Source organism: Ranitomeya imitator, chromosome 7 (assembly GCF_032444005.1).
Source record: "Ranitomeya imitator isolate aRanImi1 chromosome 7, aRanImi1.pri, whole genome shotgun sequence".
Lineage (NCBI taxonomy): Eukaryota > Metazoa > Chordata > Amphibia > Anura > Dendrobatidae > Ranitomeya > Ranitomeya imitator.
The window spans coordinates 62,708,949-62,730,950 of record NC_091288.1 but is presented as its reverse complement, the minus strand read 5'-3'; the positions used below and the strand labels follow the sequence as shown (position 1 = coordinate 62,730,950).

The 22,002-nt window shown below is 44.9% G+C and overlaps 1 long non-coding RNA gene across 1 annotated transcript; it reads right to left on the bottom strand.

Moving 5' to 3' along the window:
* Nucleotides 1-2,256: 2,256 nt before the first annotated feature.
* LOC138645857 (uncharacterized) lies at nt 2,257-14,016 on the bottom strand. The gene is made up of 4 exons (XR_011314783.1): nt 13,960-14,016; nt 13,749-13,816; nt 3,322-3,542; nt 2,257-3,022 (listed from the first exon to the last, which is right to left on the bottom strand). It is a non-coding gene; the product is annotated as an uncharacterized lncRNA (long non-coding RNA).
* Nucleotides 14,017-22,002: the final 7,986 nt, after the last annotated feature.

The following is a 22,002-nucleotide window of genomic DNA, read 5'->3' as shown; positions in this document are numbered from 1 at the left end:
GTGGAAGGGAAGTACTTTTTCCCCCCTTAGTATCTGAAATCAGTTTGTCCAGCTTTTCGCCAAATAGATGGCCCCAGATATATGGCAGAGATGTGAGGTACTTTTTAGAGAGAGTCCGCTTGCCAATTTCTCAGGCATAGCTCTCTTCTAATCACCACAGCGTTTGAAGCCGTAAGTGCAGAGCAGTTCGCCGCGTCCAGGGAAGAGTTTACTAAGTAAATCGCCCGCCAGGGAAATTTGATTTGCTAGCTCCGCTAAAGGTTCACATTGCGTCAAGTACATGGCGTTAAACGTTTTCGTTAAACGCATGTACAGAAATGGAGCCAAAATATGTGTAAAATCGTCGTCACGGTAACGCTAGCGTTAACGCATGTGATCGCGTTTTTTCATTTGGATGTCCGTTACGAAGTATCCGTTTGGCTGCGTTTGTCACTGTCAATAAAGTTGTCTTTTTTTTTTTTCCCTTTTGTCATTGTCGGGTGTGGGTGCAGACTCATTCTCCATTTTGAAAGCATTGAGTGAACTTCTGCTAGCAAGATGTTTGTGTCTGAGCTCATTAGATTTCGCTTGATGCGGTTGCGACTTCGGCAGAGAAAGCGTAGTTCGCAAAGGAGATATTGGATCCACGAAGTGAATTTCTTGCGGAATACATATGGTGCCTTTCACACCCTGTATGTTCAGCTTCGGGATCATCCCTTCAAATTCCAACGCTATCTACGGATGTCCATTGAGACCTTTGATGTTCTGTTCTCACATGTGAAGGATGAGATACATTATCATCGCAGCACTTTTCGTGAAAGCATCTGTGCGGAGCAACGTTTAGTAGTGACTGTGCGGTAATTATACATTTTTTTAATCATTCTATTGACAAAGACTAGATCTCGGTATAGTGTGGCATAATGTTCATTTAGCAATTGTATATTCTATTGTAACTAGCCTTTTAGTTGATCTTTAAAATCCTAATTTTTTTTTTCTTTTTGAATGCCGACAGATATCTGGCTACCTGAGAATCTTTTGCGTCACTGCATTATCAATTTAGACTTGGGAAGTCAACAATTTGCCAACTGGTTCGGGAAACTTGTGATGCCATTTGGAACAACTTGCAACCACTTGTGCTACCAACACCAACATCAGAAATGTGGCTAGCGATTTCCCAACAGTTCGAGGATGTGGCTAATTTCCCCAATTGTATTGGTGCCGTGGACGGCAAGCACATTCGAATTCAGAAACCAGCGCATAGTGGCTCACTATGCTACAACTATAAAAAATACTTTAATTGTTTTGATGGCTATTGCGGATGCAAGGTACAGTTTTGTTGCTGTGGATATTGGTGCTTATGGCCGGACTAACGATTCCAGAGTCTTCAGAGACTCCAACATGGGCCGATGTTTGTACAGCCAAAATTTTAACATACCCTCATCACGACCTCTACCGGGGACCGATGACCCAAGTTTGCCCTATGTTTTAGTTGGTGATGAGGCGTTCCAACTCTGACAAAATCTCCTCAAGCCGTACTCAAGCCGTAGTCTAAACTCCACCAGGCGCATTTTTAATTATCGCTTGAGCCGGGCAAGACGTTATGTGGAGTGTGCCTTTGGGATTTTGACATTAAAATGGCGGATTTTACTAACCTGCATGCAACTGCAACCAGAAAATGTGGACCATGTTGTGAAGGTGTGCATCTGTCTGCATAATTTTGTGGCGAGACATGAACCCCAGGTGGTAGACCCCGATGATTGTGAGTCGAACCTCATTAGCATTGAATCGAATGCAGTTCCGTCTACAGCACAAAAAATGAGGATTCGTGATCAATTTGCACATTACTTCACGCATGAAGGCCATGTTCCATGGCAAGACAGACACGTGTGAAAATAATTTAAAGTCTTAAGTTGTATCCTGATGTTTTGCTGAAATGTGTGTGGCTTTTATTGTTTGTTTTATTTCCCACAACCTTATGTCGTGTAAAAAGTTATGTTGTGTTAAAAGTTAAAGTCATACAAGAATCTTAAATTTTAAACAGTTTACTAAATGTTTATGGATTTTTCCTACAAACTGTGGGTAGACAGGTTTAACATATGATATCCCATAGGGATGAAAAAAAAAACTAAAATAGAAATTGGGTGTTACAAAAAAAAAAAAAAAACAACAAAACTTGCAACGCAGTAATTGCACCTGGCTGGGGACAGTGAACAGTACTAAAGACTTTGGTACTGCACGGGCGTATTGTCTGCCCAACTGTATGATGGACTGCTACATTGTCTATGAGGTTCCATGCTCGTTTCACCCCGGCCTCTATATTGAGGGTTGTAGGCCGGCATGTCAATTCTTCTTGTTCCCGATGGAGCGGGTTCCTGGGGGCCCACAAATTCCTCAAGAAGGTCGTTCAGTCTTTGCCTAAACATAAGGTTTCTATGTGCAGGGATATTTTGAGCGACAGGCACATAGGACAAAAAAAGAAGCTTCCACTCATTAGCAGAGTATACAGACTCACGGGATTGCAGGTCGGTAATTTCCCACCTCAGGTCTTTGAGCTCACTGCGACACATGTCCTCTACCCATTGGAGTCCATCGACGATAATTGCATCAGCTTCATCTTTTTGCGCTGCTCGCTTGCGTCCACGCTGTGATTGCAACCGGGCACTCACACCTGCAGCAACAGTGCTTCTATCCACAGATCGTGGCTCGCTGATGCCAGACACATCTTCAGGTTGGGTTGGTTCCACTGGAGAAGGCTCCAGTTCCTCTGCCGGTCTAGGCGCAGCGGTACTGCATATCGTGCTGTAACCCCCCCCCCCAAAAAAAAAAAATTAATTATTTTCCTTTCAACAATTTTGTCTCGCACACAGACCTATTTGTACTTATGAGCGCTGAGACAATGTTTTTTGAAGGAAGAGCAATTGGTCGTAATGCACATACGGGGTCACCCGTTTGCCACCTGATCCGCTTGGTGCATTCTGACTGTTGCGGTAGTCACGGACAAAGCGATCGCGTATGGATTTCCAACGGGTATGGACAGCATCGGCTTTAAATTAAAAAAATTTTTTTTTTTATATAAATAGTAGATAGATAGTTTGAAGATATATTATTAATATTAGTAGAAAAATTGTTGATAGTTTGTTACGATAGTTGATATATAGATAATAGATAGATAGTTGTTAGATAGTAGTTATTAGATAGATAATAGAGAAATAGTTTAGAAATAGTGTATAGATAGTTGAGAATTGAGAGATAGATAGCAGACAACAAGTGGATAGGTTGATAGGATAGAAACATTTATTTTTATTTTTTCACATTTTGCAATGTAACGTCACCAATATTTACCAATTTTTTTCTTTGAGGTTGTCGACTTCATGTATCGGGGATCGAAGTGACAGATAATTTGATCCCACAACTTGCGGTTCTTCACGATGTCATGGTGGGAGCTGTCGCTCTGGTCCCATATGGAGGGGTTGGCTTCCACAAGGTTGATCAGTGTCTCGTTGTGAATAGTCAATGGCTCTTCGTCAACGACAATCCTTTTTTTTTTTGGTCGCTGACTTGGACTATGTAAACACAAAACGTTATGTTGAAAGTGTCAATTTCACTGGATGGCCATATTCATAGATACAGAGATAGATAGATAGATACATAGATATAGCGATAGATACATAGATATAGAGAGATAGATACATAGATATAGCGATAGGTAGATACATAGATATAGCGATAGATAGATATAGCGATAGATAGATACATAGATATAGAGAGATAGATACATAGATATAGCGATAGGTAGATACATAGATATAGCGATAGATACATAGATATAGAGAGATAGATACATAGATATAGAGAGATAGATACATAGATATAGAGAGATAGATACATAGATATAGAGAGATAGATACATAGATATAGCGATAGATACATAGATATAGAGAGATAGATACATAGATATAGCGATAGGTAGATACATAGATATAGCGATAGCTACATAGATATAGAGAGATAGATACATAGATATAGAGAGATAGATACATAGATATAGCGATAGGTAGATACATAGATATAGCGATAGATACATAGATATAGAGAGATAGATACATAGATATAGAGAGATAGATACATAGATATAGAGAGATAGATACATAGATATAGCGATAGATACCGCCCACCATTCCCAGGAGTAAGCTGCATTTGACATGAGCTCCTGAAATTTAAGCAATTTATACCTTGTAATGGGCAACCTGTAAGACGAAACTTGGAAAATACGTGCTCCATGGAAGGCAAAAGCGAGCAGGACTAAAATACACCCAAGAAAGAAAAATATAAACCAGGATAAAAGAGGAATTTCGATGATAAGGAAGATCTACCCCCTGCACAGGATTCAAGCAGCAGAGCATATGAAAGCTGGAAGACCCCAGAGCTAAACACCAAGAGGTAAGGCCATCTCTCTGCATCTCAAACCCTTTAGCATTGAACTCTATAGAATCAAAACCTATAGAATCTCCCCAGAAAACAAGCACAATATAAAATAAGCAACATGGAAAGAAATAATATTTTGGATAATGAAAATCCCAGCACTATAGCTAAGCCCCCTATAGAGGTCAGTGCCTCAGCTCCAGCAGATGGCAGGGTCTCAGGCGTCAAAGAGATAACATATCCCAGAGATCACAGGAGCTTGAGAGAAAAAAAGGCCATAAAACATTCCATCATCAAAGAGGAACCAGAAACTCTCTTTGCAGACTTTCCTAAGAAAGAGAATAGAAAAACAAATTATCTCTTCTATAGTGAGCAGCCTGAGGCATGGCACACAGCCTTGTGCAAATACTATAAAAACATTCTAAAAAATGGCATCAACAGGGGCCGACAAATCAGAGTAAAAGACCCACAAAACAAGGATATCTCACTCACCATCAATCTATACCACTCTGGCATAATAGTCATACAGGGCAATGAGGACAACCTCGAGGCATTTGAGGAAATCTTCCCTCATATCAAACTCAAGGCTCAAAAATATAAAATAGTAAAGCCAGCACGTAGAAAGAGTGATGGGCCCACACGTACAAAAAAGACCACCAGGGACCCCCCTGCAGCCCAAAGCCCTAATAATGCACTCCCCTCATTGGACACCCTCAGAGAATGCCTGTCCCAGCTGGAGAGGGACTTCACACTGCTTAAGGAACAGATCCAAAGACAGACAAATGACCCAACAGATGCAGAGATAACCAAACTGAGGTGTGTACTGGACTCAGCGGTGCAGGAAATCAAACATGAACTATATGAACTACGGCAAGAAAATGCTAAATTAAAAGGAGAAATAGAAAACCTAAAGAGCCAGACACCACCCCTAACACAGGAGGGGGACCCAGGGAAGGAGACAGGTGAAGACACAATGAGAGCTAACAGCCAAACCACCACTAACTTAAATAACTGCCTATATATTGAGGGCAAAAGAGAAAATAACCAAGAACCACAGGATGGGCCAGACCCAAGCACCAAACAAACCCCAAGTCTAGAACAACAGCAGACCACAACAACAGGACAGAGCAAGAAGAAGAACGTAAACAGAATCTCCCATAGGAGCAGCCAACCAACATGTCCGGATATAGTCCTGATTATAGACTCCAACGGAAAATACCTCAATACAAGGCGACTCTTCCCAGGAAAAAAGGTCTCCAAAATCCGCTGCTCAACTATAGAACAAGCAAAGGCCGTAATTGACAATCCATATTTCACCAACCCAAACCACATCGTCATACATACAGGCACCAACAATCTCCAGGACCAACACCAGCAGGTAGCAGGACAATTGTGTCAGCTGGCAGAGACCACACAACAGAAGTTCCCCAGCAGCAAGATCATCCTGTCATCTCTGCTGCCAAGAAAAGATTCCTTCCAATACATCACCCAAGACGTCAACAGAGAACTAATAGCCAAGATCAATACGATGCTAGACATCACCCTGGCACAACATCCCATCATAAACCTCCACCACCTGTATGATGACAAACATCTTAACAACCAAGGAGTCAGCCTTCTTGCCAAAGAACTTAAAGACATTGTACTCAACAGAGTCCCTGGACCAAGAACCCATACAAACCAAAAACCTATAGGAAGAGCACCAACTAACAGACCTAATATGGAATATGCTCAACGAACTGAAAACTGCAACCTGTATGGAAAACCAGTCTATGAGAGACACAAACCATGGAAGACACCACCCTCCCCACACAGAGTGAAACAGAGCAGTGAGCTGGCAGAAATAAAGACCATGATCAGCTCCATATGCAAGAAACTCACGCGACTGGACCAATTGCCTACAACAAGTTCACCAGTCAGCAACCCAAGATGTCCTATGCAGGACAGCCCATTACAAGGTATACAGCTACACAATGTCAACTCTAATCATTAGTAGCTGGAACATCCAGGGCCTGAACACCTCAGCCTTTGGATACAAGACAAATGACCCAGACTTTAACCAAAGACTGAAAGACATTGATATACAGATCCTCCTTGAAACATGGACTAAGGCCAATAATGAATCCTATGTCCCCATCGGATACAGGGAATTCTCTGTCTCCGCCCTGAAAAACAAAAACATCAAACAGGGCCGGAGCTCAGGAGGAATATTAGTATGGTACAAAGAAGAGCTCCATGAACATATCAGAGCAGTGAAGAGAGGAGACAGCCATATCTGGATAAGAATAAGCCGCTCCATCCTCACATCCGTGGCCGACATCTACCTCTGTGCAGTGTACGTAGCTCCTCCAGAGTCTCCATACTTCAACCCAGACAGCTTTGAGACCCTAAAGACTGAAGCTGCCCATTTCCAGACTCTTGGGAACGTTCTCATCTACGGAGACCTCAACGCAAGAACGGGAAGAGAAAGAGACTACCTGACCACTGATGGAAACATCTATATACTTGGAGCAGATACCGACTGTGACAACCCAGTGCACACCGACAGGAACAGCTATGATTGCACAGTTAATAAAAGTGGCAGAACGCTGTTGAACCTATGCCGAAGCCTTGGACTTCGTATCCTCAATGGCCGCACCAAGGGAGACTCACTGGGAAGACATACCCTAAACTCCCATGTGGGCAGCAGTGTGATAGACTATGCCATCACAGATATGGACCCTACAAATATTGGCGCCCTTATAGTCACCCCACAAACACATCTGTCAGACCATAACCAACTGCTCCTATACATCAAATCCACAAAGAAATCACCCTCACAAACCCCGCAAAAGACCGGCCTCTTTAGCCTGCCACCATCCTTCAAATGGTCCAAGATGTCGGCCCCAAAATACAAAGATGCCATCAACAGACCAGAGATCAAGGAGAAGCTCCAATGTTTCCATAATAACGTGTATGAACTCAACCCAGAAGGAGTACACCTAGCGGTAAGAGACCTTAACGACATTCTATATGCCATGGCAGAAATGTCTGACCTGAAAAGAATCATCAACAAGAGACCGAGTAAACAAAATCCCAACAACTGGTTTGACAAAGAATGCAAGACCATACGGAAGGCCCTAAGAATGGCCTCAAATAAAAAACACAGAGACCCCAATAACCCCACTCTGAGAGAAGCCTACCACACCGTACAACGAAATTACAAAGCCATCCTCAGAAAGAAAAAGCAAAACGACATCTCTACCAAACTCCTCCAACTCCAAGATGCCCTTGAAGACAACAAATTTTGGGAACTGTGGAATCACCTTGGATCCAACCAGAAAAGCAACAGCCTCCACATCCAGAGCGGCAACATCTGGCTCCAGTACTTCAAGGACCTCTACAATGACATCCCAAGTGAAGACCTGAACCTGGCACAAAAAGAGCTTGTGAAAAAACTGAAAGATATGGAGGAAAAGTTCAAAGATTTCCAAAATCCTCTGGATACACCAATCACACTGACAGAAATAACAGAAAGGATCACACAGATAAAAGGTAAAAAAGCCAGTGGTCCAGATGGGATCCTCCCAGAAATGCTGAAATACAGCCCTCCAGACATCCAGGCTGCGATAACAAAACTATTTAATATTGTACTGCAGGCCGGCTGCTTCCCCAAAAACTGGAACCAAGGCCTCATAACCCCTATACACAAAAATGGGGACAAGTACGACCCAGCAAACTACCGAGGGATATGTGTCAGCAGCAACCTGGGTAAACTCTTCAACTGCATCCTGAACAAGAGGATCCTCACCTTCCTCACCGAGCACAACGTCCTCAGCAAGAGCCAAGCAGGGTTCATGCCAAACCACCGCACCACTGACCACATCTACACTCTGCACAGCCTCATCAAGAGCCACGTCCACAATACAAAGAACGGGAAGATATACGCTTGTTTTGTGGACTTCAAGAAGGCCTTCGACTCAGTGTGGCACCCAGGACTATTCCTAAAATTGCTGGGGAGCGGAATAGGAGGCAAAACATATGATGTCATCCGAAGCTCCTACACAGAGAACAGTTGCAGTGTGAAGGTCAACGGAAGGAGGACAGCCTATTTCCAACAAAGTCGAGGAGTGAGACAGGGCTGCAGCCTCAGTCCAACGCTCTTTAACATCTACATCAACGAGCTGGCAGTGGCCCTAGAGTCCTCCTCAGCACCAGGACTCACCCTCCATGACACCCAGGTGAAATTTCTGCTGTATGCAGATGACCTCGTGCTGTTATCACCAACTGAGAAAGGCCTCCAAGATCATCTGAAAATCCTAGAGACCTTCAGCAGCACATGGGCACTGCCAATCAACGAGAAAAAAACTAATATCATGGTGTTCCAGAAAAGAAAGCAGAAACCCACTGGCAATCCTACCTTTATGATAGACAACCGTCCACTTACTGAAACCAACAGGTACACCTACCTGGGCCTAGAACTCAGCCAGTCAGGGAGCTTCAAGCTAGCCATAGAGTCACTAAAAGACAAGGCATCCAAAGCCTTTTATGCCATCAGAAGGCGTCTGTACCACCTCAAGGCACCAGTAACCGTATGGCTAAAAATTTTTGACTCCATCATTGCCCCAATTCTTCTATACGGTAGTGAGGTCTGGGGCCCAGTCTCATACCCAAACTGGTCAAAGTGGGACGCTGGGCCGACAGAAATATTCCACCTAGAGTTCTGCAAGCATCTTCTCCAAGTCCATCGGAGCACATCAAATAGCGCCTGCCGAGCAGAGCTGGGCAGATTCCCACTACACATCGCAATAAAGAAGAAGGCGCTGTCATTCAAGGCTCATCTACAAAGTAGCAGTCCCAGCTCCTACCATCACAAAGCCTTACTACACCAGGAAGCCTCAGGAAGCCTCCCAAGGAAAAGTACCCAAAGCCAGTCTGACCAAGCCATCAACCCCCATGGCCTGACAAAAGGTGAAATCCAGAAAATGGTACACAAAGTCAAAGAGGAATATCTCAGCATCTGGAGGAACGACATAAACAAATCCCAGAAACTGACAATATACCGGAATCTACAGAGGGAGTACAAACTGGCCCCATATCTAGAGAAACTAGAAAACCCCAAAGATCGACAGATCCTGAGCCGGTACAGACTGAGCGCCCACAGCCTACTCATCGAATCCGGGCGGCACCGACAGAACTATAAGCCTCGAGAGAACAGACTCTGCCAGCAGTGCCCCCAGGAGGCCGTGGAGGATGAGGCCCACTTCCTGCTGAGGTGCCCCAAATACTCCGCAGTGAGGGACACTCACTTCAAGAGGCTGTCTGATCTCCTCCCAGATTTCACCTCCAAGGAGGAGGAAGAGAAACTGCTGATAATACTGGGGGAAGAGGAAAGTGCAGTGGCCGTAGCAGCGGAATATGTCAGTGCCTGCCACAGACTAAGAGGAGCCTGATATGTCATGGACTCCCGTACCCCAACACTGGACATATCCCTATCCCCCGACTAAAGAGCCCGATATGTCATGGACTCCTATACCCCACCCTGGAAACATCCCCTATCCTCTAAAAGGAATTTGATATTCCCTGGACCTCTATATGCCCCCCCTCCCCCACCCCCGTATTTTTACCATATGCTTTGGCAATGCTAACATGTACTTAGTCCTGCCAATAAAGCTCATTTGAATTGAATTGAATTGAATCATAGATATAGAGAGATAGATACATAGATATAGCGATAGGTAGATACATAGATATAGCGATAGATACATAGATATAGAGAGATAGATACATAGATATGAGACCTTCAGCAGCACATGGGCACTGCCAATCAACGAGAAAAAAACTAATATCATGGTGTTCCAGAAAAGAAAGCAGAAACCCACTGGCAATCCTACCTTTATGATAGACAACCGTCCACTTACTGAAACCAACAGGTACACCTACCTGGGCCTAGAACTCAGCCAGTCAGGGAGCTTCAAGCAAGCCATAGAGTCACTAAAAGACAAGGCATCCAAAGCCTTCTATGCCATCAGAAGGCGTCTGTACCACCTCAAGGCACCAGTAACCGTATGGCTAAAAATTTTTGACTCCATCATTGCCCCAATTCTTCTATACGGTAGTGAGGTCTGGGGCCCAGTCTCATACCCAAACTGGTCAAAGTGGGACGCTGGGCCGACAGAAATATTCCACCTAGAGTTCTGCAAGCATCTTCTCCAAGTCCATCGGAGCACATCAAATAGCGCCTGCCGAGCAGAGCTGGGCAGATTCCCACTACACATCGCAATAAAGAAGAAGGCGCTGTCATTCAAGGCTCATCTACAAAGTAGCAGTCCCAGCTCCTACCATCACAAAGCCTTCCTACACCAGGAAGCCTCAGGAAGCCTCCCAAGGAAAAGTACCCAAAGCCAGTCTGACCAAGCCATCAACCTCCATGGCCTGACAAAAGGTGAAATCCAGAAAATGGTACACAAAGTCAAAGAGGAATATCTCAGCATCTGGAGGAACGACATAAACAAATCCCAGAAACTGACAATATACTGGAATTTACAGAGGGAGTACAAACTGGCCCCATATCTAGAGAAACTAGAAAACCCCAAAGATCGACAGATCCTGAGCCGGTACAGACTGAGCGCCCACAGCCTACTCATCGAATCCGGGCGGCACCGACAGAACTATAAGCCTCGAGAGAACAGACTCTGCCAGCAGTGCCCCCAGGAGGCCGTGGAGGATGAGGCCCACTTCCTGCTGAGGTGCCCCAAATACTCCGCAGTGAGGGACACTCACTTCAAGAGGCTGTCTGATCTCCTCCCAGATTTCACCTCCAAGGAGGAGGAAGAGAAACTGCTGATAATACTGGGGGAAGAGGAAAGTGCAGTGGCCGTAGCAGCGGAATATGTCAGTGCCTGCCACAGACTAAGAGGAGCCTGATATGTCATGGACTCCCGTACCCCAACACTGGACATATCCCTATCCCCCGACTAAAGAGCCCGATATGTCATGGACTCCTATACCCCACCCTGGAAACATCCCCTATCCTCTAAAAGGAATTTGATATTCCCTGGACCTCTATATGCCCCCCCTCCCCCACCCCCGTATTTTTACCATATGCTTTGGCAATGCTAACATGTACTTAGTCCTGCCAATAAAGCTCATTTGAATTGAATTGAATTGAATCATAGATATAGAGAGATAGATACATAGATATAGCGATAGGTAGATACATAGATATAGCGATAGATACATAGATATAGAGAGATAGATACATAGATATGAGACCTTCAGCAGCACATGGGCACTGCCAATCAACGAGAAAAAAACTAATATCATGGTGTTCCAGAAAAGAAAGCAGAAACCCACTGGCAATCCTACCTTTATGATAGACAACCGTCCACTTACTGAAACCAACAGGTACACCTACCTGGGCCTAGAACTCAGCCAGTCAGGGAGCTTCAAGCAAGCCATAGAGTCACTAAAAGACAAGGCATCCAAAGCCTTCTATGCCATCAGAAGGCGTCTGTACCACCTCAAGGCACCAGTAACCGTATGGCTAAAAATTTTTGACTCCATCATTGCCCCAATTCTTCTATACGGTAGTGAGGTCTGGGGCCCAGTCTCATACCCAAACTGGTCAAAGTGGGACGCTGGGCCGACAGAAATATTCCACCTAGAGTTCTGCAAGCATCTTCTCCAAGTCCATCGGAGCACATCAAATAGCGCCTGCCGAGCAGAGCTGGGCAGATTCCCACTACACATCGCAATAAAGAAGAAGGCGCTGTCATTCAAGGCTCATCTACAAAGTAGCAGTCCCAGCTCCTACCATCACAAAGCCTTCCTACACCAGGAAGCCTCAGGAAGCCTCCCAAGGAAAAGTACCCAAAGCCAGTCTGACCAAGCCATCAACCTCCATGGCCTGACAAAAGGTGAAATCCAGAAAATGGTACACAAAGTCAAAGAGGAATATCTCAGCATCTGGAGGAACGACATAAACAAATCCCAGAAACTGACAATATACTGGAATTTACAGAGGGAGTACAAACTGGCCCCATATCTAGAGAAACTAGAAAACCCCAAAGATCGACAGATCCTGAGCCGGTACAGACTGAGCGCCCACAGCCTACTCATCGAATCCGGGCGGCACCGACAGAACTACAAGCCTCGAGAGAACAGACTCTGCCAGCAGTGCCCCCAGGAGGCCGTGGAGGATGAGGCCCACTTCCTGCTGAGGTGCCCCAAATACTCCGCAGTGAGGGACACTCACTTCAAGAGGCTGTCTGATCTCCTCCCAGATTTCACCTCCAAGGAGGAGGAAGAGAAACTGCCGATAATACTGGGGGAAGAGGAAAGTGCAGTGGCCGTAGCAGCGGAATATGTCAGTGCCTGCCACAGACTAAGAGGAGCCTGATATGTCATGGACTCCCGTACCCCAACACTGGACATATCCCTATCCCCCGACTAAAGAGCCCGATATGTCATGGACTCCTATACCCCACCCTGGAAACATCCCCTATCCTCTAAAAGGAATTTGATATTCCCTGGACCTCTATATGCCCCCCCTCCCCACCCCCGTATTTTTACCATATGCTTTGGCAATGCTAACATGTACTTAGTCCTGCCAATAAAGCTCATTTGAATTTGAATTTGAATTAGAGAGATAGATACATAGATATAGAGAGATAGATACATAGATATAGCGATAGGTAGATACATAGATATAGCGATAGATACATAGATATAGAGAGATAGATACATAGATATAGAGAGATAGATACATACATAGATATAGCGATAGATACATAGATATAGAGAGATAGATACATAGATATAGAGAGATAGATACATAGATATAGCGATAGATACATAGATATAGAGAGATAGATACATAGATATAGAGAGATAGATACATAGATATAGAGAGATAGATACATAGATATAGAGAGATAGATACATAGATATAGCGATAGATACATAGATATAGAGAGATAGATACATAGATATAGCGATAGGTAGATACATAGATATAGCGATAGATACATAGATATAGAGAGATAGATACATAGATATAGAGAGATAGATACATAGATATAGAGAGATAGATACATAGATATAGCGATAGATACATAGATATAGAGAGATAGATACATAGATATAGAGATAGATAGATACATAGATATAGAGAGATAGATACATAGATATAGCGATAGGTAGATACATAGATATAGCGATAGATACATAGATATAGAGAGATAGATACATAGATATAGCGATAGATACATAGATAGAGCGATAGATAGTTGATAGATAGTAGATAGAAAGTGAATAGATAGATTGTTGATAAATATTGGATAGAATATTTCTAGTTTTATATTTACCACTGGCAGTTGTGGCGACGACAGAGGCTAGGGACCTTCTTTCTCTTGTGTCCTCAGTGTGCCACAACCTATTGTGTATGTAAAATGAAAAAAAAGCCTCTGGCTCAGAAGACTCCTATTTACAATAAAAACATGATTTTTATAACGTGCTTAGCTCAATACAATGGAGTTTCACACAACATTATTGTGGTTTTTTAAAGTGCAAGCCTACCGATTGAGAAGAAAACACCGCAGACACGCTGCTGCTGCTGACATCAGTATCCGACATCTGCGTGCAACAAAGCAATACATTTTTAGTACACACACATCCGACGGACAATACAGACTCCCATGATGTATACAGAGATATATAATATATAGAAATGTACTTACATTTCCTGTGATCTCTTGCAAGACTCTGTCACGTGCAGTAGACCTCAGGAGAAATGTGTGGGTGGGATATTCCTCATTTGGCCGAAATCACATTTCCTGTCACATGAACACGTGACCACCCTCAAACGCTATTAAAACATGTGGTTCTATTTGGAAATTTTTCATGATTTGCGTCTGACTGCGTTTGCCATAGCCTTCTATGGCAGAATGAACGCTTCCGTTAGTATTGCGTTAGCTTGGCCGGACCCGAAAACGCTGCAAGCCGCGTTCAAGGTCTGTCAGAAAAAAAACGTTATGTGACAAACGCATACCAATTTTGGGATGCGTCACGATGCGTCAGACAATGCAAGTCTATGGGCGCGTTAGTATGTGCGTTACATTGCGTTTTTACTACTTAAAAACGTGTCCGTTAGACGGACTCACCTAGCGCAATGTGAACCTAGCCTAAGTCAGAAGGAAGATCGCTGCTTTGTAAGGCCTTGTGCAGGGAGTCTGCCCCAGAAGTCACGGCTTTGGCTACACAGGTAGCAGCGAAGGAGGGAAAGAGTGCCGAGCCTGAAGCCTCGAAAGCTGAACGAGTGAGACTGTTAACAAGGCGGTCTGTGAGATCTTTGATAGAAGATCCGTCCGGCACGGATAGGACAGTTTTAGAGGACAAACGTGAGACAGGAGGATCCACAGGAGGGGATTCTGTCCATTGTTTGCTGAGCTCAGGAAAAAAAGGATATTTGGACTCCAGAGATCTCTGGCCCTGAAAGCGTTTGTCTGGACGCTCCCTATGCCACTGGACTATGTCCTGGAACTTCAGGTGATTGGCAAACACCCTGCGAGTACTTTAGGTCCTTTTAAAAGATACCGAATTATCTGTACTGGAGGTCACCAGTTCCTCATCAACCTGAAGGGACTGGTTGATGGCCTCGATGAGACTATCTATAGCGCTCTGATAACCTGGCAACTCCAGATCTAGAGGCCCATCACTCAGGATCAGAGTCCTGGTCGGAAGAGGTGCCTGGGGAGCGAGAGCGGGAAGCGGAGCTAATGGATGCCGAGGCACCAGAGGGCCTGGGGGACAAGCTACGGACGCGTTTCCTAGATGGCCGCTTGTGCCTAGAGTGAGAGCGGCCCCTGCAGGCTGAAAAGTCCGCAGCCATAGGGGAAGCTTCCTGAATAGGCGGATTAGTGGTCCTGCTCCTGGTTGGATCCTAGAGGGACTCGACAGCTTAAGTAAAAGAAAACCATAGATTGCGAAAGTGACAAAGCCCACTCAGGGGGACTGGTCACCGCGGGCTCGTTTGCGGCGGGGGGCTCCTGAGCCAATTTAGGGTCACAAGCATTACAGAGCGGAGCAGTATGCTCACTTGGTAGCACAGCCTGACAGGAGGTGCAAGAAGTGAAGAACACTGTTTTTGCAGACTTTTTGGGTTTATGCAAAGACATTTTGTCAGCTAACCTCCATGCAGGGCTGTGGGGCACCTGTGCAGGTACTGAGCAGAGCTCTGTGTGCAGGAGTAGGAGGGCCTGTGTGAGTGTGCAGCGCACCTACCCAGGTCCTGTGTCCGGATGCCGCACTGAGACCGGAGAGGGATACACTCCTTGATTTGGTGGCATTCTGAGGCTCCTGAGAGACACCGGGAGCTCTCTCTTCCGTCTAAGATGGCCGCCGAGAGTTGAGAGGCACTTCTCGCAATGTGCGAGCAGCACTGAAGCGGTGGGCAGGGCCTCGCGCGTGACGCACGCATTGGGCGGAACGTGGCCTAGCTAAGGCCGAAGGCGGGGATTAAATTAGCGGTGCCCGGCCGTGAAATGCGGCCGAGCCCGCAGTGCGCTTGGGAGCCCCCCCCTACCCCATCAGACTCACCGCTTATGGTCCTCTTCAGGTGAGGTATGAGGGAAGGTGCAGTTAACCTCAATCCACCGCCCTCTTGATGAGGGGGTGGAGAGGGACTGAGGAGCTCCATGTAGCATCACTGTTCCACAGTGGTGGTGCAGAGGGAGGGCGGCCGGACTGAAAGTGCCTCTGTGTATCCTAAGGGTTCGCTCCCCTAGGATTTCACAGGGCTAGGTCACGGCCAAACATCCCACATCGCAGGAAAGGATACGGGGAGTAAACTCGCCGTGCTCGCCTGTTGGTGTTTCGGGGGAGATCGGCCCCCTTAAAAGGGTCCGTCCCTTTGTCTTCTTGCGCAAAAATAAAAATTAAAATTAAAAAATGAAACGTCTGGAAAAAATTCAGACGCAGTGTGCCTTCTACGGACACTAAGCAAGAACTGGTATTATCCAGAGCCAGTAGGCGGTGTATACTGCAGAGGAGCAGCTAACCTTTTTTGTATTTACTTAGTATCAGCCTCCTAGTGGCAGCAGCATACACCCACGGTTCTGTGTCCCCCACTGTGGCGATGGAGAAAAAAAAACTTTATTCAGGCATAGCAAGCCATATTAAAAACATGAAAAGCCTTACGCAGCACCCTTAGTCATAGGATCATCTAAATCAGTGTTTCTCAACTCCAGTCCTCAAGACCCCACAACAGGTCATGTTTTCAGGATTTCCTTCGTATTGCACAGGTGATAATTTCATCACCTGGAAAAACAAAGAAAACTAATCTATCCAATAAACTTTATTAAACAAAATAAGGATAAAAGACTGACACAACACCCAGACCCCTCTAAATGGGGGTGGGTCAATTAAAAAACCTGGCCCAAAAAGATTATAAAGGGCAAAGGGTGGGAGGGACAACGGGGCCGATAGCAAAAACCCTACACGTCCCTACAAATATTCCCTACCTGTCTGCGGAGGTTGGCACCCTCTTGGACGCAATATGGCGCCCCCGCTCACCGTCGACTCACCCTTAAGGCCCTATAAGTCCCTCTACATGTATAAAGATACTATACCACAAACAACACCCAATACATGGCCTAACCAAACTCGGGACCAAAAAAAGAGAAAAAACACCAGGTAGTGATTCACCAGTAAAGACAAACGGTCTGACCGTACCAATCCCTAATGCTAAAGTATAACGCCTGAAACTAAGGCTAATACACCCTAAGGAGTCCCTAACCGAGTCTCCCTACCTGTCAGCGGAGGTTGGCACCCTCTTGAACGCAAATGGCGCCCCCGCTCCTCGGCGGCTGCCCCTATTAACCCTGGCTGAATCCCTAAAAGAAGATATATCGGGATACTAAATACGGGTGGTGCCTTAGGGGCTATACTAGTGACCCAGATAAATAGGTCCCTATAGCTCGGTCAGACCCTAAAGATAAAGCAAATAGCAACAATACTTAAACCAATGCTTGCACGGCAATAGGAAAGATGTATATAACAGCTTAACGAATACAACTATATTATGATCACAGTTGGTAAAGTACTCGTATGCAAATACAATGGTTGCGGGGAAAAAAAAACAAAAAAAAAAAAACACACAACTGGTGAAAAACATATAAACTTAAAAGGCCTGAAACACTTATCTGTGTTCAGGTCTCGCCTCTACGCGTTTCCCCCCCATGATGTGGTTCCTCAGGAGGCATATGGGAAAAAGAGATACTGTGTGAATAGATCACATCAGAGATACATGTTGTGCCTGGTTGCAACCAGGCACAACATGTATCTCTGATGTGATCTATTCACACAGTATCTCTTTTTCCCATATGCCTCCTGAGGAACCACATCATGGGGGGGAAACGCGTAGAGGCGAGACCTGAACACAGATAAGTGTTTCAGGCCTTTTAAGTTTATATGTTTTTCACCAGTTGTGTGTTTTTTTTTTTTTCCCCGCAACCATTGTATTTGCATACGAGTACTTTACCAACTGTGATCATAATATAGTTGTATTCGTTAAGCTGTTATATACATCTTTCCTATTGCCGTGCAAGCATTGGTTTAAGTATTGTTGCTATTTGCTTTATCTTTAGGGTCTGACCGAGCTATAGGGACCTATTTATCTGGGTCACTAGTATAGCCCCTAAGGCACCACCCGTATTTAGTATCCCGATATATCTTCTTTTAGGGATTCAGCCAGGGTTAATAGGGGCAGCCGCCGAGGAGCGGGGGCGCCATTTGCGTTCAAGAGGGTGCCAACCTCCGCTGACAGGTAGGGAGACTCGGTTAGGGACTCCTTAGGGTGTATTAGCCTTAGTTTCAGGCGTTATACTTTAGCATTAGGTATTGGTACGGTCAGACCGTTTGTCTTTACTGGTGAATCACTACCTGGTGTTTTTTCTCTTTTTTTGGTCCCGAGTTTGGTTAGGCCATGTATTGGGTGTTGTTTGTGGTATAGTATCTTTATACATGTAGAGGGACTTATAGGGCCTTAAGGGTGAGTCGACGGTGAGCGGGGGCGCCATATTGCGTCCAAGAGGGTGCCAACCTCCGCAGACAGGCAGGGAATATTTGTAGGGACGTGTAGGGTTTTTGCTATCGGCCCCGTTGTCCCTCCCACCCTTTGCCCTTTATAATCTTTTTGGGCCAGGTTTTTTAATTGACCCACCCCCATTTAGAGGGGTCTGGGTGTTGTGTCAGTCTTTTATCCTTATTTTGTTTAATAAAGTTTATTGGATAGATTAGTTTTCTTTGTTTTTCTTGGTTTAATACTAATTTGGATTATCAGATATTATACTTTCTACAATTTCATCACCTGCTCAAGCATTAATTCCATCGCCTATGCAATTCTAAGAAAATCCTGAAAACATGACCTGTTGTGGGGTTTTGAGGACCGGAGTTGAGAAACACTGATCTAAATGGTCCCTGTTCCATCATCACCTGAAGCGTTTTTTTTCAAGAAGTGGGACAGCAATGATGTTGATGGTCTCATCAGCCCTGGTCAGCACAACATGGCACACATCCCACATGGAGGCCTACTCATTGGTGGTGAATTGATGATGTTCCACAGAGCGACTCACTCGTGGGTGCTGCAGTTGAAACTCCAGTATCGCCTGCTGCTGCTTGCACAGTCTCTCCAGCATATGCAAGGTGGAGTTTCATCTTGTGGGTTCGTTGCATGAGTCAGTGAGCGGGAAGGCAGAAATTACATTGCAGCACACACAGATGGGCAGCAGCAGGGTGAGAATGCTGAAATTGCATACAGATGGCCCATAGTTTCTGGAGCAGCTCTGACATCTTGGGGTAATTTTTCAGGAAGCTCTGCACCACCAAATTCAGTACAGGTGCCAGGCAAGGGATGTGGTTCAAATCGGCTAGGTCCAGACATGTTGCGAGATCTTGCCCGTTATTGCACACCACCAGGCCAGGCGTGAGATTTAGTGGCACCAACCACTCATTGGTCTGTTTGATCCCCATCCACAGCTTCTGCAGGGCGTGAGATTTTTGCCCAAGCAGATGAGTTTCAGAACAGCCTACTGTCATTTCCCCCTGGCCATGCTGAAGTTGGTCTGCAGGTGTTATGCTGAAAAGATGAGGAAGTGGTGGAAAAAAGCAGAGTAGGAGAAGGCAGCATGGACAGAGAAACATCAAGCAATCCTCGGTGGTGGTGGGACATGCGTCAAAACGCTTTCCGCCTCACGCCCAGTCAGCAACAGTCTAAATGTGGCATGCCCTACAAGCAGTAGTAATTAGTGATGAGCGAATGTGCTTGGGTAAGGCGTTATCCGAGCACGATCGGGTGCTAACCGAGTATCTTAGCGTGCTCGAAAAATATGTTCAAGTCCCCGCGGCTGCTTGTCTCGTGGCTGTTCGACATCTGCAACACATGCAGGGATTGCCTAAAAAACAGGCAATCAATGCATGTGTTGCAGCTGCCTAATGGCCAAGCACGTCCACAATACTTGTCTAGCACCCGAGCATGCTCGGATAACGCCTTATCCAAGCACGTTCGCTCATCACTAGTAGTAATGGCAAACACAATAACAGCTTTTAATAAGGGGTTGGATGATTTTCTCAGTACACAACATTGTGGGTTATAGTTAATTTTGTGACTAAATCTATCATTGATGGTGAAAGGTTGAACTTGATGGACCTAGGTTGCTATAAGTTTTTTGTTTTTTTTAAAGTGTCCATCTCCACCAGCCGGAATGGCAACATTTTAAAGGCCAAGAATATTGAAATGAGGTCATTCAGGACCAGGGCTCATGAGTGGGTAGAGGGGCACTTCCTTTTTCTCTCCTGTGTTTTGGGGGATGGACAGGTGAATGCTTCCATGGAATGGTGTAGACCCCACATTTTTTTTTCATTTTTTAATGAAATTACAGTAAAAGTACAGTAAAACAAAACAAGCAAGGCACTGCTCCAACTCCTCCACTTGTGCCTCCGCCATTTGGTTCAAGATTTTTCTTTTTATTCTATGTTATGTTGTCATTTTCCTATCCACATCTGTTTATAGGGCAATTGTCCTGCTCTTACCCCCACTTTGCTTCCTTTTGCAGCCCCATAGCCCTTACTACGACCGTTTCACAGTACCAAAGTTCAGGTCCCCATTTACTTATATGGGTTTCAGGTCCAGGGTCTGGTCAAGTTTTGGTACACAAACTGACTTTTTTTCTCAAGTTCAGCTGAACCTGAACTTCCACGGACCCACTCATCTCTAGAGATAAGCCCATAAATTTTGCAGGCCATGGTAGCACGTTTAGGCCTAGCACTGTGATGTTCAAAAGGGTCTCCCGGTAACACTCGTTTTGCAAAGAAATGTGTACATATTGCTGTTAGCGTTCCTGGAATTAAGGTATGCGTAATGTTCCTGTAATTTTTATGTCATGTCATAATAAAATCTACACATTTATAAAAAGGTCTAAAAAAATAAAAATAAGGTTATAGTTTATGGAGCTCTTTTTTAGCTGAACCTTTGATAAATCAGTAAATATTATTTTATAGAAAGAAGTTCTTTGAAAGAATCTGTTTAAGAATCATAAATATGAAGAAACTAAGTTAATGCAATGGCCGCAGCTTTATGGGGGATAACAAGATCTGACAATAGCAGATACCCACATGTTTTTATCATCCCAAGGTCTGTGTGGCAAGATGACCCAATGTTTGGGTCCATCAGATGAATCTCTGCTGGAAATCCAGCCTTATGACCCTTTGGGAAAGAATTGAAAATTGGGTAACAGGATGGTCTACAACATGGGAGGGGAACCTTTTTTCTGACAAGGGCCATTTAGATATTTATAACTTCATCCATACAAAATTATCAACTTAAAACATTATCCCATTTAATTCTTTTGAATCAATTGCTTTTATTGACAACCACAAACACAGTAACCCACTATTGTGTGGAGTATTCTGGCTACATAGCCTCAAGTGTAGAGCCTCATTCCTTCATTGCTTCCTTTTTTTTATGTTCCTCCTATTTTTTTCTAGACTTCTTTCTAGTAGGTGTTTTCTTATGCATTTTCTCCGAAGTCTCTCCTCCTTCAGTTTCTTCTGAAATACGATTCCCCTTGCCAGCTGCTGTTTGAAGATATACATGGTTACACAGAGTATGAATGTATGCATGGCTAGCATGTGTGTATCGCTTGCTCACCGAGCCCCACTCCATACAGCCAACCAATTCCAGCCCTGTGCTGATGAGGGCCTAAAGCCCGAAACACGTGTCCACAGGTAGGAATTGGTTGGCTGTGTAAATTTAGAAACTAATCCGCAGCATTGCACGCTTGGCGGTTCCAAGCGCTGTGGATTAGACTGGGGTGGAAAGAGATGATTTGCATAGCTCCGCCTACTGCAAAGGATTCTGGGTAAACCAGCTATTCTTTGTATTATGCTGCTTGCAAGTACTTTCCGTTTCAGGAAAGCATCCACTATGTATTTCCTTTAAGTAGAGGGCTTTTCGGTCTCTTTCGTCCCGCTACATTTAGCCCAACTTGGGTCTCTCCCTAAGGTGGCTAGCATGTGTGTATCGCTTGCTCACCGAGCCCCACTCCATACAGCCAACCAATTCCA